This window comes from Equus asinus, chromosome 21, assembly GCF_041296235.1.
Source record: "Equus asinus isolate D_3611 breed Donkey chromosome 21, EquAss-T2T_v2, whole genome shotgun sequence".
Taxonomy (NCBI): Eukaryota; Metazoa; Chordata; class Mammalia; order Perissodactyla; family Equidae; genus Equus; species Equus asinus.
In genome coordinates, this window is record NC_091810.1 from 84,703,511 (window position 1) to 84,721,901 (window position 18,391).

Genomic DNA, 18,391 nt, shown 5'->3' on the forward strand with positions numbered 1-18,391 from the left:
CTGCTACACTCCGCTGCTCCCAGAGCTGGCTGAGCGAAAATGACATGTCCCGTCTCTCCTGGTGCACATGGGGCATGTGCCACGGGGGTCTGGCCAAACATAATCAGCACTGTGGTGGAGCAAGGGCCTCCTGAGAGGGGATGAACAGCCGATGTGTGAAGATATTACGAGGCAGCAGAAGTTACGAGGTGCAGAAGCATCAGTGGGTGAAGAGCGGCAGAGAGCGAGCCTACCATGGCCTGGTCTTCCCCGCCTCTCGTTAACCTCATAGTTAACTCTGAACCCCTAAATCATTTGCGCACTTGGTATATTTTTTCATTTTGAAAAATATAAAGGGTAATATGACAAACACCATGTACCCATTACCCAAAATGAACAGATGAGACCGTCTTCTCTGCGCTCGGAAGGGCAGGACTCCCTGCGTGTCCCTGGTCACTGGGCCTGGTGGTTTGGCCTGTCCTCAGCCTGTGGGAGCTTTTGGAGCCTTGCTCCTGAGTTTCCATGTCCTGGCTCTTTTAGGTGCGTGTCCCTGCTAATTCAATGAAAATGCCCCCTGGAGCTCCATCGAGCTCAGGGACAGATCCTTTTGCTGCCAATGAGTAGGCATTTTTGGATTTAACGCTTTCCAGAAAGTTTGTCCGCCGTCAAAAACCCCTGCCCTGACATTGTGGGCTCAGGCCGGGCTGCAGAGCACGGCTTAGTCACATCTGCCCAAACCAAACCGTCATTTTAATGGTAGATATATGTATTTGGAAAAAAGAGAAAACATGATTTTCTTTTTATAATTAGATGACAGTGATTTGTTAAGCAGCTCATCCTAAACAGTCATTAACAAAATAGATTTATGTTCTAAAGTGTAGCGCTGCTTTAAAGGAAGGCAGACTGACGTACAAGGCGGTACCTTCCTGATCCCTCACTTCGCCCCTCCAGCTTTCCCTTTGCTCAGCATTCCCAGAAAGAAAGTGCCCCAGGTGCCTGGTCCTGGGTCGTCCTCCCTGCCGAGCTGAGCAGGAGGCAGAGGCAGGTCTCAGCTGCAGAGGCTGGGGCTCCCCATGACCACAGAGACGGTTTCTCACCCACCTGTTTGCAGCCTTCTCCTTCGCGCCCCCGGACTGACTCGAGCCAGCAGGAGCCTGATGTGATCCCGCGGGCGTGGAGCTGGGGCTTGAGTTAGAGCGGTTAGCAAAGCAGTGCTTTTTAAAGCTGTGCAGAAAAGATTCCCGAGCTTCTGGAAAAGCCTCCCACACCCAGGCGGATCCCATTTTTAGGGAGTCACGACTGGGGGGGGCAAAGATTTGAACTAGTTTCATAATAGAACGTGGAGACCCAAGGGAGTCCCCAAATCCTCTTACTAAGTGATGAGAAGCAGTTGACATGTTTTCTGTCCCCGAGTTGCCAACAAAGAACAACACTGCCTGTGTCCTTTTCCCTCACTCTGCTGGAGATGCTGCAGAAGGCAGCAACGGCTGGAGCCCAGAGACCTCAGAAGGACCTGCTTTGTAGGGGTCTGTCTCGCAAGAGAAGCGATCAGAGACTTTACCAGTGAGAGTGATTAAACATATTATAAAACCAATTCCTATTTGATTATACAGAAATACATATATGTTATGTTTACAGGCCCAATTTTTTTTTTCTTCCAAATCCTGATGGTTTTGGTTATTTCTTGAACTTCTCCCCTTATTTCTAACCGTATCTGCTTTGGCTCCAGCCTTAGCATCTGGCGCTTAGATGACCGCAATAGCTTTCTCACTGTTTCTCTAGCTCCAATTTTGCCTCCTCTAAATGGCATCCTATGGTTGACCAAAGTGAAGTGTCTCAAAATCCAAGTTGAGCCTTTGATTCCCCCCCTAGCTTATAGACCGTTGAATGAGCGAGGAGAAGGGACGGGTCTTACCAGCCCTTAAAATACCCTACCAAACTGGGGTGATGGAAGTGGCGTAGCCCTGGTCGAAGGATAGACTGGTTAAGGAAACGAATAGGGTACCTCCCCCAAAGTGCCCTCCCGTCAAAAAAATTTTTTTATTTGAAATGATGCTGCAGGCCCACTTTTAAAAGAAAAGTTCTGGTTTAAAAAGAATCTGCTATACACAACCGTGTGTTAGGCTGCCCCTAGTTATATCAAGCGCCCACATTAAAAGTAGAAGTACTTGTAGGTGTGTGGAGGTTGCTGAAGGCGTGGTGGAGCTGGGGAGGCCCACCCACTCCATAGGTGCCGACCATTTTGGGGCAGTCTAGGGACAGATTCTTGCCTCCCCAAAGCATTATATATTCATTTCAAAAGCACAATCAATTTTAATTAAGTTTAGGGGGTTTTTTTTTCCTTTTTATCCTTTAGAATTTCAGCATACCTTCTTGAAAAGTCCCCCTTTTAGATAACCCACAAATTCACCCCTTTGTATTTTGATTCCACTGGAACTGGAGGTCCCGAGGAGGAGAGAGAGGCAAACCCATCTTTCTTGGCAAGTACCGTTCTCTCACAAGTTGTCTCAACAGCCCAGAATAGCCTCTATCATGTTCTTCTTTCAATGCCTGCTTTATTGTAACCGGAGATGATGGAAAAGGGTGGAGCCACTGTCCCGAAGCCTTGAAGGCATATATTAAAAAATAGCTTGTATGAGATCTATCTTCTCAGCCATCCTTCTACCCCACGTTCCTCAGGTTGAGGCTCCTGGGGCGGCAGAGCTGGAAAGGCCTGGTGTTCCTCACACCCAAGCCCTTCTTTTCGCGCTAAGGAGCCTGGGGCCCAGGTGCCCTGTTGGCACTCCCGGGGAGCTAAGGTCAGCTGGCTTCAGAACCCTCCCACCCGCCCCCGCTCGCTGCCCCGACCCCACCCGCCCACAGTGGACAGCGGCCTGAGTCTACTTATCTGAGGCTGGGCGGGTGTTTCCTGCATGTTTGAGATTTTACAGAGGAAATCAAAATAAAGAAACAAAGCCTTTGTTTTACTTCTGGACTTAAACTGGGGTGGCTGGAGGGATGGAAAGGGGGAGCAGGAACAGGTCATTTGGCACTTCAACAAAATAACCCTTCTAGCTCAGCCTTTGACAGGCCTCTTTCTCTGTAGGGTCGCTGTGTGTGAATGGGCGAGACGGGCGGAGGGCTGGGAGAGCCTCTCTGTGTGGAAGGAGAGGCCCCACTGGCAGGGTCGCTGGCAGGGGTCTGGGCCACCAGCAGGGCTGCAGAGTGGGCAGCCAGAAGGACCTTGGGGATGTCAGTCCTCCTTTCCTTCATCAGAAGACCTGCAGGAGAAGGCAGGGGCGCGGGCTGTAGGCCCACAAGCCCCCCGATCCAAGTTCTGCCCCACCACCTGCTGTCTCTGTGACCTTGGGCGAGTCCCCACCACTGAGCCTCTTTTGCTGTGTCCCTCACAGGGAACAAGGCTGCTGTAACGCAGCTGTCCCAGCCACGCCCATGTCCCTTTCTTCTCTAGTCCAGTTTTACTGGGTCAGGCCCTCATCCCACATATGTGGAAATGGGGGGCTCTCCCCAATATTTCTTCTTTCTTCCCAAAGGATTCTCTCCTTGTAGAAGTTTTCTGCCTGTATCATTTATTTTTCTTTAAAAATTACCCAAGTGTCGATGAAAACCCTCCATATCTGCAGTATTTCTGAGGATTTTGGGGTGGGGACCATGCTCGCTGGCCGTCCGGCCTCCCAGGTCAGCTGCCACACTCTGCACTTGGCTTTCTCCTTTCCTAAGCCCCGCTAAGCCATGCCTGTTGTTATAACAGGCCTTCACCAAGGGCTTAAAGAAAGGGGGTTACCCATCGCTCAGAACAGGGCAGAAGTAAAAACTGAGGACCAGACGTCCTCGCCCTGCCTGCTCATACCCCCAGAGAACTTCTCCCGGGCTGTTTGTCTCCTCAAGTCTAGTTTACTGCCATTTTCCAGGGACCAGTTTCCCTGGACCCTTTCCCCCAGGACGTCTGAGAACTCCATGTTTCCATTACTTTTGATTGCAGAGCAGTAATGACATGTATCCTCCATGAGGCTGTGGGCCTGTCTTTTGATGCCTGAAAAGAGCCCGTAGGGAGCTCGTCTGAGCCAGTTACGACCCACAAGGCCAGCACCTCTACCTGCAGTAAGACCCAGCAGAAGGATGGATTATCACTGTCCTTGGTACTAGACAGTTGGAATTCTTGAGTTAGGCCTTCTTTCCCAAGGACCCGAGCAAACCCAAGTGTTCATTGGTTTTCCCTCCTGTTAGAACCTCTTGCAGCATAGGTGTGAGGATTGGCACTGACGTAGATCCATGGATCCAGTGCCGTCTTTGTGTCGGGCATGTGCTGGACACTGGAGATATAGTAGAAGATAAAACAAGGCGGGCCTGCCCTCCTGGCGCTGACAGTCCAGTAGGGGAGACACAGTACGTCATAAACCATTAAGCAGTTGACCCCCAGCATGCCAAGTGCTGGCCGGACAGACAGCGGGGCACTTCGGAAGGGCCTGACAGCAATCTCACCTAGTCTGAGGGCCAGCGGGGATGGTCAGGGAAATGTATGTAAAGTGCTTACTTAGCATGTGGTCAGGACTTCATAATAAGCAGGCATGATAACTATCAACCGTGGCCGCAGGACTCGGACTGATTCCTCTTCTGGCTGGGATCCACCGCTACTGTTCACCAACAGTAGTTTTGCACCAAGAGGTTTATAATTTTTCCAAGGTCACACAGCTAGTAAGTGACACAACTGGGATTCAGAACTGGGCCCATCAGATTCATTTCCTTGCTCCTAACTTCTGCTCTGCCTCCCACTGTGCCCGGCAGGGAGTGTCCGCATCAGACGGACTATAGGGTGGGCTGTAGCACTGCAGCTGCCCCCTTTCTCTGCTCCCCTGAAACAAGCCAGGGCGCGTTGCGGGTTATGATCATTCCTCCAGCCGTCAGAAATAAAACGGGCTTCCTTGCTGAACGCTGGCATGGCCAAGCCGCAGGAGCAGTAACACTTCAGTGCAGCTGAGTGGCAGGGTCTCCCTATGAGCAGGCTGTGCTGAGAGCTTCTCAGGCTGAAGGAGGGGATGCAGAGCGAGCACCCACCCCCCACACTCCCCCTGCCCTGAGCTCTTTGGGGCACCCTGGAAAACATAGCTCTGCGGCCCCGGGCACCCTGCTGCCCAGTTTAGGGGAGTGGGCATTGGCGCGTGTTCCCACAACGTGCTGCTGCTGCTGATAATAGCAATAATAACAGCAGCCCTTTCTGTGCTGAGCCCTGTTGTAAACACTTGCGTATATTCACTCATTCTGTCCTCAAAACAACGCTGGGAGGTGGATCTGTTATTAACAGGTGAGGAAACGGAGGCACAAAGTGAGTTGAGCAATGTGCCAGAGGTCACACGCCTAGCAGAGGGGCAAAAGCTTTGATTCATGACTTTTTATGAAAGTGCTGTATCTAGGAAAAGGAGAGGTGGGAGGCTGGACCCCTGGCCAACAGTGGCTTCTGGACAGGTCCTGCCCCTTGGGAATGGAGCAGGTCTGCCAGCTCTGCCTGCCGCCCCTCTCTGCCGGCCAGGACTAGCTGTCCCGCCTGGCCAGGCCGGTTAGGAGAGCAGGGAAAAGGCAGCAGCTCTCTAGAGCCTGGGGGAGCTGGGGAAAGCGGCCTCCTGCTTTTCTTTCCAGTTGAGTGGGCTTGAGCTCCGGAGTTTGGAAGGGTCCCCGAGACATCATCCCACCGACCCTCCAGCCCTGGTCCCACCCTCTGGGCCAGCAGCCCGACCCTCCTCCCTCCCTTGTCCTGCTTCACAGCCTCTGCCCAGGAAAATCCCCGACCTCCCCCCGCCGCTCATCGCCATGCCCGCCTCGTTTTCAGGAAGTTTCCCTCAGATTTTGCTCCAGCCTGACTCTCTACAGCCTGGCTACTCTTTTAAAACAGAGACTGGAGTGCCTATCACCACCTTAGAGAACAGCCTAGACCCTGTTTCTTCACATTTTTGGTCAAACATAAAATATTTCACATTTTTCATTAATGGTGTTTAACGTTTTGAATATAAATGATGGAAACAAATCAAAGCAACAGTCGTTTTTGAATGTGCCTTTCTGCCCTCGTCCTCCCTTGGATCAGCCCACTCCTGGGGTGGGCTGCGTGCCCTCCCCCCAAAGACTGGAGGGTCCCCAGGTGAGTGACACTGGCTGCTGCCCTCCACAGTGTCACTGCCACCCGCTGTGATCTCACACCTCTGTGCAGCCAAAGCCAGGCCAGGCCAAGGCAGCGCCTGGAGTCATCTGCCTTGCAGTGGCCGTACCACTTGATGTGTGAGGCGTGCCAGGGTGGCAGCAGGTGCCCTTGTGGGCTGGGGCCACCCAGGGGTCACTTGTTTGGCTTATATAATGTGTAAAACTTTTTCATTGGTAGCCAACATTTAAAAAGTCAGTTTCACATAAAAATTCAGATTTCTGGCTACTCTTTAACGGTGTAGACTGTCTGGCCAGCCTGTTGCAGAGATGCTCATGTTGCCACAGTCAGAGTAAGAGTTGTCTCCTATTTACCACAGGCCCCACTGCTCCTTATTGCCTGTGCCTGCCCCCTTCTCTCATTTATCAACCTGGTCTCTGCCAACACACGAGTTTGGGATGTCTATTTGTTTCCCGAGTCCCTCTTCCTGAACTACAGGGTGAAGCAGTTGAGATGGTGGGTCATCCAGGACTTGGAGGGCTGGGGTTTGGCCATTGTCAGCCCTGGCAGGAAGCGTCCATCTCATAGGCAGGGGCTTCTGGCGCAGAGGGATGCCTGCCCCGGGCTCAGGCCTTCCTTTTGCTGTCTTCACCGCCCCTGCCCTTCTCCTGGGCCGCTTACCTCCTGTGCTGGTGTGAGGCCATGGATGGGCAGCTCTGGGCTGGGACAGCCCTGAGGGACAGCTGTGAAGTTGTGCTCTGTTTAGCTCCCCACCCCCCACTCGGGAGAAAGACAGCATGAGGGGATTTGCCTTGCTGCCGTCAGAAGGCTCAGGGGCAGGGTATGGCCTCCCCAGCATAGGAGGCAGGTGCAGCCAGGGAGCTGGGCACTGGGAGCTGCAGGCAGCTCAGTGTTTGGGGAGTAGGGGTGGCAGGGAAGGACCCCCTCCTTCTTGCCCGCTCTCCGGGGCTGGTGTCCACTGGGACTCCTCACATGGTGTCTCCCTTATGAGGGCCACCACCCCACTCCTCTGGGACCCATGTGGCCTATGGGCATGGCACCTACACCACCTCTGCCCTCCATTCCGTCCGAGCCAAAATCTGGGTCTGCTCCCAGTGTCAAGCCTATGCTTTGGAAATGTGGACAGCAGACACCAGGAGCGTCTCTGTGCAGAAAGCCAGGGTGCCAGGGGGACCCTGAGATAAAGAGACGAGGTCCAGCCCTCAGCCCCCTGCCCCACCCTAGCAGGGGGAATGTGACCGGAACGTGACTCCCAGCTCCTAGATCTGAAGGGAGAAGAGGCAGAATGGCCATGTGGCTGAGCTGGGAGCTTTGTGGTCGCACTCGCAGATGGAGATATGTGGCCTTGGACAAGCCACAGAGCCTCCGTGACCTCAGGGTTCCTCATCACTGGCAGCAGCTAAACAATGCCTTCTCGGTGAGGTGGCTGTGAGGAATCAGTGGAATAATGGCTGCAAAGCACTCTGGCTGCCACCTGCCACCTGGCCACCACATATCAGTGCAATCATGGTGGCTGCGTGGAAGGAGGCCTGGGGAGGTAGGAGAGGCCCCGGGGGAGGGGTCACTTCAGGAGGCTGTTCCTTCTGGAGGGGTACTGTTTTCACAGACGGAGGAAAGGTGAAAAGGCAGTGCAGGCAGAGAACATTCGTTGGCAGACTCTGCGGTACGCTGCGGGGGGCTCCAGCCGGGAGGAATCCGGTGCCCTCCTGTCCTCAAGGCACCGAATCAGCAGGAGAAGAGGCTGCCTGAGGGCGCCAGGGTGCTGGGGGCAGCTCCAGGAGGGCCTGGAGTGCCGTGGTCAGCGGGGAGAGCTTCAGGTACCTGTGGGCGGTTTTCCTGGAGGATCAGTATCCCAGGGGTTGGTTGTGGGGCCGTAATGCTGGAGCGGTGGCAGGGCAGTGCCAGTGGAGGGGCCCAGGCAGAGGGCAGGCCGAGCCACCGAGGTGATGTGCAAGCAGGCCTTGGCCTCAGATTTGAGCTAAAGGGATGTTTGAGCTGTTGGGAGAGGAAGAGGGAGAGAAGGCCAGGACAGAAAAGTGGGAAAAGGGGTCTGGAGGGAGGGGGTTGAGGAGTGGTGATGGGGGAGTGGGGAGGTTGGGGAGTGGGAAGGCTGGGAGTAGGGGTGGTGTGGGGAGTGGTGGGGGGCTGGGGGATTGGGGAGTGGCACTGGCTGAGTCTGGTTTGTGAAGGGTGAGTCTGAGCAGCCCAAGGAGGAGCTGTGAGGAGGTGAGGGGCTCACAGGAGCCCCTCCCCTGGGTAAGGGCTGAGGGGATAGCTGAATCGAAATGGGGAGAGGGATAGGATGGGGCCTGCCAAGCTCTGGGGAGTCTGAAGGCCCTCAGTTTGGGGAACCCTAGTGTCCAGAAGCTGACCCTTCCCGGTGGGGTGACGCCCGCCTGACTTTCCCGGGGGCTGTGCAGATCCCTGTCGGAGGCAGAGAAGTTCTCCTCCACGGTTGCGGTGAGACTGCCCCAGCACTAGGGAAATATTAATAGGCCCCCAGGACTGAGAATAAGAATTTAAACATAAAGCCACTTCTTCCTTTGCCCCTAGCTGCCACTCAAGGAGGCCAGGAGGCAGGACGCTGCCCCTCACCCCGGGTCCACTCCCACCCTCCCTGTGGTCGGGGCCTGGCGACCTGGCTTGGGGAGAGGATTGCGTTCACTCCCACCCTCTCTGTGGTAGTGGGACATGGCGACCCAGTCCTCTGAGGTGGTGAGGGCCAGGTGGCCAAGGGGCACGTTGTTCTGAAGGGTGGTGTGGCCCCCGAGACACAGGGCCCTGTTTAACCCCTGGGTTCTGAGGGCCTCAGACCCACCAGGCCCCTGGACGCCGGGTGGTGAGTGGGACAGAGTTTCAGTTGTCAGATTCCAGCTTCTCCCTTTCCCAAGCTGTGCCCTTGTCAAATGCTTCAACGTCTCTGACTCTATCTCCCGCTGGTAAAGTGGGGAAACTAAATGCCACCGCACATGGTCCTGCCTTCAGGCCTTTGTGGCCGTGCCAGCCCTGCCTGCGTGACCTTTCTGCTCCCACCTGACCCTGCAGCCCTTTCCCCCTCCTCTGAGCTTCCGGAGTACTTAGTGCGAGTTGTCCGATCCCACTGGGCTTTTCTGGCTGGTTGACCTCAGTGTGCTCACCAGAGAGAGTGGTGGGCCTGTTGGGTGGGGCAGCCGTCCAGCGAGCCTGCATGGTGCTCCGGGGGCTTCCAGGGCCTGCAGGGCCCCTGGGCTCTCGCCTGCCTCACCTGCAGCCAGGCGCTTCTTCCTTCGTCCCTGAGTGCTGTTAAGCAGCCACTGCGGGCCAGGCTCCGTGCTTAGTGCTAGGGATGCAAAGATAAAGATGCCTGGTTGTCAGGGAGCTGACAGCAGCCTCCTCCCCACGCGCTTACCACCCCCACCCCTTCCCCCACTGCACACGTCACACATTCTGTGCTCCAGCCACATCACGGTGCCAGCAGCAGCTGGTGCCTCCTTGGTTTTTCGCACTTCCATGCTTTATACCTTTGCAGCTTCTGGTCCTGACCTAGGATACACTTGTCTCTACTGTTCACCTTAGCTAGTACCTGCTTGGCCTCCAAGGCTCCCTTTTGGCATTGCCTCTACCAGGAATCCTCCCGCAGTGTCCCCAGGCCGGGTGAGATGCCCCCACTCCTCCTGCACTCCCACTTGGCCTTGTACACTATAACCCTCTGTCTGCCCCTCCCACGCACCCACACTGTGAGCCCCAAGGCCAGGGGCTGAGGCTCCTTCATCTCAGTTATCCCCAGCTTCCAGGACCAGGCACACCGTAGGTTCTGAGAGCATTTACTGGATGTGCGAGTGTCCTGGAGTCTGAGTGTATGTGTGTATTGGGGGAAGGATGGTCAACACTGATGGCTTGTCCATTTTACCCCTTCTGGATCATTCTCCCCTTGGCTCAGGTAAAACTGGGCCCTTTCTCATGTTGTGTGTCCTGTTAGGCTTTTCTTTCCAAGGACATATCTACCAAACCAGTAGGTACCAAGAGAGGGGCTAGGTTTTATGATGGAGAGCACTTCTGGATTAAAGCCCAGAGGGGAGACCGTATTCACTGCTGAGTCCTCAGCAGTTTGGAATCTTCTGCAGTCTATTCAGTGAACAAGCATCTCCTAAACATTTGGGGAAATGTCTTTGAGGGGCTTAAACCTCATCCTTCATTGGGTCAGCAAGCATTTCGGGGCTCGCTGGTCTCCACAGCATTGCTCTAAGAATGACAGTGGCAGGCTGAGGTGTGGATGTTGCCCTCCAGGGCAGAATGGGGAGCTGAGGCCAGCATGTAGATCAGGTGAGAGCACAGCAAGGCGGGAGTGGTGAGGGGCTGAGTTCTGTTGACCTGTTACCTGTGGAACCAGTTTGCAGGACATGAGCTCAGGAAGGAGTCTGGAAAGGCGGGAGGGCTTCCTGCAGGAGGAGAGATGTGGGAGGGACTTTGAAGGATGCTGATGATGGTAACAACTTGATGTTGGTCAAGTACTCACTATGGGCCAGGCACTGGGCCAAGAAAATAAATGTAGTCTGTCACAACCACCATGAGGCCAATGCTGCCACTTTTATAGAAGAGAAAACAAGGGACAGAGGTAGGTAAGTTGCCTAAGGTTGCAGGCTGAGTCTGTAGCTCAAGCTCCTTGGTGAGGGGTTCCCGGTGAGGGGCCAGCCCCAAGATAGGCAGGAACCAGCTGGTGTGTAGGAACACAAGGACACAGGCTGGGGCTGGGGCAGGGACCGGCACAGTGGAGAGGGTACCACACAGAGGTGCTGGAAAATGAGAGTCTCAAAGCCACCTGGTGCTCCCATGATGCTGGGTAGCTGCCTGATCCCCCAGCTTCCTCCCTGGCCCTCAGGCCAGGAGTACCTGGCAATACCACACCTGTGTCCTGTTTGGCAGACTGTCCCAGTCGGGATGGGGGCGTGTCTGTTCCCAGTGACCAGTATTTGCCCTGGGTGCCTCTAGGGCCCTGACATGCTCAGCTGCCCCTCCCACAGGAGCAGCCATCTGGCCCTGGAGCCCTCCCTAACACCACTCCCTGGCTCACTGCTGACCTCTACCCAGCTCTCCTGGATCTGCTGCCTCTGGCCTGGCCTGACTCTGCACCCACTCACCACTCTGCCAGCCACGAGAGGATGCCTCGTATGATGGGTTGGCCGCGGGCTCTGGAGCCACACTGCATGGTTTCAGGTTCTGGCACTGCTGCTTTCTAGCTGGGTGACCTTAGGAAAGTTATTTTACTTCTTTGTGTCTCAGTTTGTTCAACTGTAAAATGAGGATAATCAAAGTCATACCTCATAGGGTTGTTGTGAGAATCCAGTGAGTTAATTTGGTAAAATCTTCCAGCAGCATCAGACGCATCACTTACGTTGATTAAGTGCCCCTATTGTTTTGAACGTGATCACTGTTGTAATTATTACAGCAGGTGGTTTCTGCACAGCCACTCTGGGACTCACAGTGCTGGGTCGTAGATGGCTAAGCTCCAGGCCCTGTCAGGAGGCGCTCCCACACCAGTGGGTAAGACCCAAGTGTTAACAGTTGTGATATAAGGAAGCACGTGGCACTGGGGGGTCGTGAGCAAGGCCAAGGGCACTGCGTCCCTCACTTGGCTTACTGCAAGCGTTGGGCTTTGCCTGGATCTCTGGACTCCTGTCTGATCATTTCTGCCCTGCTGCCAGCAGTCCAGGTGTGATCCTGGCAGAGGAGTTTGGATTTGATGGGGTAGAAAAGCAGGGGCTGGTGTATTAACCGAAGACTTGGGAAATAGAGTTCTCCAGAGATAACCAGGCAGATTCCTCCAAAGGTCCTGAGCCCTCCGATGGAACAGCATGGCTAGTAGGTGGGATATTTTGGAGGGGACCAGAAGAGTAGTGGGTTACAGCTAGGGTGGCAAACAAGCTTTCGCTCTGGACCAGTCACTTGGCTCTGACTGCCAAGGTGCTGCATTGAAAAGGCAGGGAAGAGGACCATGATATGATGTCTGCCATGGCTCCGGGAGTGGAAGGGGCAGCGCCCATGCCCCATATTCATCCTCTAGACCTGATGATATTTAAGGTCCTTTACAGCATAGCATAACATGGTTGGGTGGGTTGTTAAGTCTTAATAATGGAGTGAGCTGAGCACTGGTTTCTTCCTGGAGGGAGGGAGTGTTGCAGTGACAATTTGGGGCTTGGATTAGCAAAGATGTGAGACAGATGGCGGGAGCAAAGTCTTGGGGAGGGGAGAGTGAAGCCTTAAGGGATGCCAAGTGCCGAGACCCCTGGCGGGGCTATGCACCATTTATGCACAGCCTGCAAATCAGCAGCCCTGGGGAAGCTGCCCATTTCTGGGAATTGTGCAGAAGGGAAGGGCAGCTCCTGGAATGCGGAGCCATTTCCTCCACATGGGCTGGGTCACTCCCCCCAATGTATCCTCATCCCCCTGAGCTGGGCACACCCAGACATCACAGAGATGAAGTTAGCTTCCCAGGGGTGACTCAGCTCAGTGTGAATGAAAGTCCATTCACTTTCCCAAGAGCTCCATTAATAGTGAACGTGTCCCCCTCTTCCAGCCTTATTTACCAGACAGCTTGAAGTTCAACTGATAGGGTTGGGGGAATCTTTAAATAATTAGTATGGACATAGAGAAGCAAGAAGCAGTGAAAACTAAACCTTCAGTAAAGTTGGCAGCATCTTTGGGAGAGGCTCTGGGTTGGCCACTGCCCCAGCTCCAAGAATCCGTGGTCCTATAATCAGGCCTAGGACAGCAGCCACAAGGATGAAGAGTGCCCTGTGGGTTAGTGAATCACAGTGACAGTCAAAGAAAATCCCTGTGATGCTGCAAAACTAATTGCCAAAAGAATTCAAGGCAGTGTGGGCTGGTGGTTCCAAGCATGACCTGTGGCATCTGACTGATCCACTGCAGATGCGCACTAAATGGTGGGCTTGTTACTGCCATGTAGTGTCTCCTGGGGACCATTTGTTCTGGCCAGGACCACATGACACTGCTTTGGAAGTGGTGTTGCCTGAGGGAATGGGGTGGATGCAGAGGCCAGGGAGCACATGGACCCCTTGACAGTGTCTGCGGCCAAAGCCATTTCTTTTACTTATGCCTACTTAGAAAAATGGGCAGTGTTTGGGGCTCTTCTTTTGGGAAACAAGCTCTGTCTGTCGAGTCCCTAGAAACTTGGGACCTTGGGAGAAGGGGGCAGATATGCCTCTTAGGGGGCTGCTGGGGCCCTCTGCCATCCTGGGCATTTCTCTCTGTTACTGGATTGGGTCCCACAGCAGCCCTATGCAGCGCAGGGGTTGTTAGGACCTGGATGGGGCAGTCGGGTGTCCAGATCCGTGGGGTCTACCAGGATGGGGGGAGACCAGGGGCCCGTATCTGCAGATATGTGCCCTTGCTGGGTGGGCCTCCAGTTTGCTCTCACTGAGGCTCCTGGAAGTTAAGAAACGTGCTCCAGTCACACAGGGAGTCCATACCAGAGACTGAGAGGAGCTGGAGCTGCCTGGCTGCAGTCGAAGGCTATTATTGACCCCACCCTCAAATGTCCCCCCACCCCAGAACCAAGGGGGTCTTTGCACAAGACTGTTCCCGAGAGGTCTCAGACACCCCCACCCCCACCCCAAGCATACTTTGAAAATTGCTGGGTGAAAAGGTTATTCTGGGGACATCGGTCCATCCAGCCTCCCCCACCTCCAGGCATGAGCCTGCCCTGTCAGAAGGGCAGGCATCAACCCTGCTTATCGGCCCCAGGGAGGGCTGGGTGAGTGGAAGCCTGCACTGGAGCAGTATCCAGTAGTCAGTCAGTGAATAAACCTGAGCCTCCCATGTGTTGGCCCCTGTCTGGCCCTGTGAGAGGCAAGGGAGTGAGGAGACATGGCTCTTGTCCTCGTGGAGCTGCCTGGGGAAGCGAATCTGTCATTCAGGAAACAACTTCAAACCTCAAAGGCAAGATAGTGCTAACTGTGGGGCGAGAAAAGGAGCAAAGGCAGCCAAAACAGCTTACTTCTCAGCTTAAAGATGCCTAAAGTTTTCGTTTACACGTTAGTAAAATTGTTGAGGCAGCGATCTTCCTTTTGGGAAGAAGTTTGCAGCATGAGCGAGGGTTTGGGTTGCCTGTGGACTGGGAGGGGCTCTGGGAGCGGTGGTTGCCATGGGAACCAGCCTCCACCGCCTCGCGGCCTGCGGCTCCGGTTCCAAAAGTTGGTTTCTGAGTGGAGGAGCTGTGGGGAACCTCAGAGCCATTTCCCGTGGAAACAACGTTCTAAGTGGGGGTGACGTTCCGCACAGGCCCGTTTAATCGGTCTGCGCTGGGGCTGAGGTGGCGGCGGGCTTCCAGTGGGGGAGGGGAGGAGGCTGGGAGGGTGCGTGTGTCCGTGTGCCTGCCTCTTCTGGGAACAAAGTAAACAAGGCGAGAGAACAAACATTTGAGCGCCTTCTCTAAACTGGGCAGTTTTCGTTCGTTTTATTTTCATGCTTAGAGCAGTCCTGCAAAGGCTGATTCTCTAACCAGCCCCGGCTTACGAATTAGAAACTGAGGCTGTGACCCGTCCCTTGCCCAGGGTCACTCAGTTCGTCTGTAGGAGAGTGTCCGGCCCAGAAAATTGGTGGGGAGACTTTAAAGAAAACTTAAGTCCACCTTATCCCACCCTCCCACCTCCAAGGGGCCATCCATGACCCCCAAATGGTGAAGAACCCACGTTCTAGAATCATCTCTAGGGTGCCTTCTAGATGAATAGGCTAGAGAGGAGAGGGGTGTAGTGAATGTAAGCAGCTTGCTGCTTTACCACCAACCTACTTTTTATCTTGGGGTGACTTTAAAAAAAAAATCTCTCTCTACACCATGTGAGACCAGCCTATTTTGTAGGAGTGTGGTGCACGCCCCTTGGCATTTTGACTGCCCTCCCCATTTACAAAGACATCATTTAGTCAAGGATTATTCTGGGGGAGGTTGAAGACTGGAGAAACATGCCCATGAGGAGAAGATCTGGTGAGAGCCTTTATGAATTCGGGGGTGTTCTGGACTTTGTCCTGCCTTTGCAATATCTTTTTTTCCTAGGCTCACACTTGCTTCCAGAAGGGTCTTATCTGTGTGATTGGCCTGACTTGGTGGAGGGAGGGAGAACTCCCAAACCCTGGCTGGGAGAGTTGTCCCTTAGCCCTCGGCATGGGGAGGGCTGGCGCTGTGGCTATAGGTTGTCTGACGGTTGGTCAGAAAAGCTAGTATTGAGCCTCTGGTTCCTTCAAGTGTGTCTGCTCCTGGCTGATGCTGCGCCAGGCTTTGGTGATACAGACAGGGACAGGGTGCAGTCCCTGCCTTTTTGTGCACAGTAAGTGTAGAAGATTTCAAGCGTGATGCTGGCCTTGGCACCAGGAAGTGTGGGGCACGGGGTAGCAGGTGATGCCTCCCGGGGATGTGATTCCTGGACCAGGGCCTGACCTGTGGAGAGGTGCATGCTCTCCCAGGGCCCCCGGGATGTGCAGAGGACTCAGTGTGACCACAAGGCACACCGGGAGAACGCAAAGCTGGTCAGGTGAGAGAGGAGAGTGTGAGAGGCTGCAGCACGGGTACTGCTGAGGAGGTCAGCCATGGCAGCCTGTGACTGCCTTGAGTGTCCACTGCAGGAGCCCAGACTTGACCAGTCAGCTATGGGCAGCACTAAAGGGTTTTTCACCACCGGAGGCCCAGTCCAATTTTTGTGTTAACACAGGGTTAGAAGTTTTGCATTCTAACCCCATTCCATTGAGTCTTGAGTTGGGAGGGAACCCCGAGCTGGCTCCCCATGGGCTCTTGGGGCCTCAAGCGCTGAGTGCAGGGCACTGTGAGAGGAAGGGGCCCTTGTCAGACTGTTTCCTGCCAGCTGCCTTGCTTGGCAAGTTTTAGCAAGTCCGCAGGTGATCCTGCTGTGGGTGGTCTGAGCACCGGCTCAAAGATTCAGTTCACGTCCTCTATCATATTTCTTATCTTGTTTTATTTTCAGAAGAAAATCAAGAGAAACAATTTTCTTTCCCAGTACCTTCCCACCCACTTAGTATTTTTTATTCATGTCACTGCCAGCAGAGAATGGAAGGGAATTTTAAAAACGGCCTCTTTCACAGGCAAACAAGCTCACCCTGGCTCAGCATCATTGGCCACCCCAGGCCAGGCCAGCGGTTAAGGAGGGGCAGCTAGGAGCTGACACCACGCTCCCCTGACCCGAGAGGCAGAGAGAGGGAGCTGGCCCATACCCTGCCTCCTCATTCCTGTGTCCCTCCACCTCCCCTCCGGGCCCTTTGGACCACATCTCTGTCACATGGGAGAGCTCAGTTCACTGAAGCCTCAGCTTATCCTCATCTTTGTAGGGAAGTTGGGGAACCAGATGCTGGGGCTGGCAGCTGGCTCCTGGGCCTTCTATCCCATACCAAAGGAGCTTAAATCCACTCAAAGGAGAAGGAACGTTTAAATATTGTTAAGCTTTTCCAATATACAAATATAATACATGCTTGATGTAGGAAATTGAAAAACTGAGAAAGTGCTCCCAAATCTGCCTCAGAGACAGAGATATACCAATCCTCTCCATACCTAGAACCACATCTAGGCGTGTAGATTCACGGATGGGTAACTTCATGGAAGTACAATCGTATGTACTTGCTGTTTTGTAGACTGTCTGGGGTTTTTTGTACATAATACAAAGTTTTTCTAGGTTAGTGAATATCATCCTTTTTAATGGCTGCATCATATTGCATTGTATGGATAAACTTTTTCTTTGACTTTTCCCCCCAACATTTAAATTATTTCCGTTTTTTCCCTTGTCTGAGTATCTCCTTAGAATAAATTCTCATGTGTGGTACAGCTTCGAGAGTGGGAATGTCCATTTAAAATTTTTCTAGATTGATGCAGTGTATTTTCAGTCCACTTTGGACAGATGTACACTCTCACCCGCAGTGTATACAAGTGCCTACTTCCCCACACTGCAGGGAAGTCCTAAATGTCAACATCAAGCTTCAGTAACTGGGAAAGATTATGCAAGGACTCTCGCCTGTAGCCCCATGCAAATCAGTGTGGCCACATAACCCGCATTTTTGTCTGACACCCTTTCTGTTGAAATCTAGAATTGGGGACTCTTTTAGAGCTGAAAATAACTGTAAAAGTCCAGCCCTTTAATCTGATAGGTAAGGAAACTTTGGTTCAGAGAGGTGAGTGACCTTCCCAACAGCAGCCATACACACAGGCCACCCAGTCTGTTGTCCTCCCAGGCATGCTGCCTACCACCCTCCCACGAGCCCTTCCGTCCCCATCACACACTCACCATGCCTTCCCCGCTCCAAACTTGCACAGAGCTGCTTTCTTTCCTCGTTCCCTGGAGTAGGATCAAACTTTCAGTTCAGGGTCGGTGTTCACGCTACCAGGAATGCCCTACGAGGAGGTGGTATTGCTTCTCCCTGCCAGGGTCGTCAGTTAGCAGCTTCGCTCCCTGGCAACAACCCTCAAATTGTTCTTTAGGTGACTCTCGCCCCACCTCCCCCACGGGTGTTTAACGTTTGGTGCTGTCAACCTCCTCCTTCTGGAAACCGTGGCTTCCGTCATTATGACAGATCCTGGTTTCCCTCCCATTTTTCTGAGTGCTCCCTCCATGCTCCCTGCCTCCCTCTCCTCCTTGTCACTTTGTAACACTATTTCCAAAGGTCACTCTTCACTTCTCTGCTATCATCTCTTCACAATCAGTCTTTATCTGTTAAGGCCCTGGTTCCACCTTTCCAGCTTCTCCTAGTTACTTTAGCTCAAGGTTTCTCAACCTTGGCACTATTGACATTTTAGGATGGATAATCCTTTATTGTAGGGGGCTGTCCTGTGCATTATAGGATGTTTAGCAGCATCCCTGGCCTCTACCCACTTGAGGCTAGTAGCACCCACTTGGTTTTGTCAACGAGACATATTTCCAGACATTGCAAATATCCCTGGGGAACAGAATTGCCCCTGGTTGAGAAACACTGCCTTAGCTAGACTCAACATCATCAAACAAAACTTAGCCCTGCTCCTCCTCGCCCTCCTCCCCGACTAAAACAGGCGTTGACTGGATGCTTCGAGATTCTAGCATGACTGAGCCTAATAAAGGGCAAGAAGACTGCAGGGAAGGAGCCAGGATCACAGAATTCGGAGAGTTGGAAGGGGCCTCAGAGACCCTGAGCTCAGGTGTGGCCCTCTTTCCCTTTAAGCTCAGACAGCCCCAAATCCTTCTCAGCACAGCAGTCCAACGACAGAGTTGACGTAAAGGCGAGCCTCCGTGCCATGCCTGC

At 53.6% G+C, this 18,391-nt stretch overlaps 1 protein-coding gene across 11 annotated transcripts in view; it reads left to right on the forward strand.

The window, feature by feature from the left end:
* The window catches only part of MRAS (muscle RAS oncogene homolog), a 58,673-nt gene that overhangs the window by 5,872 nt on the left and 34,410 nt on the right, over positions 1-18,391 (forward strand). The window contains exon 1 of one of the 11 annotated variants that reach the window (XM_014851989.3): positions 14,444-15,104. The exons of 9 other annotated variants lie outside the window; for them this stretch is intronic. The gene's annotated coding sequence lies outside the window, so the exon portion shown is untranslated. Of the gene's footprint in view, positions 1-14,443; positions 15,105-18,391 lie in introns of those variants that run through there. One more of the 11 variants, XM_044754376.2, reaches the window with a different exon arrangement.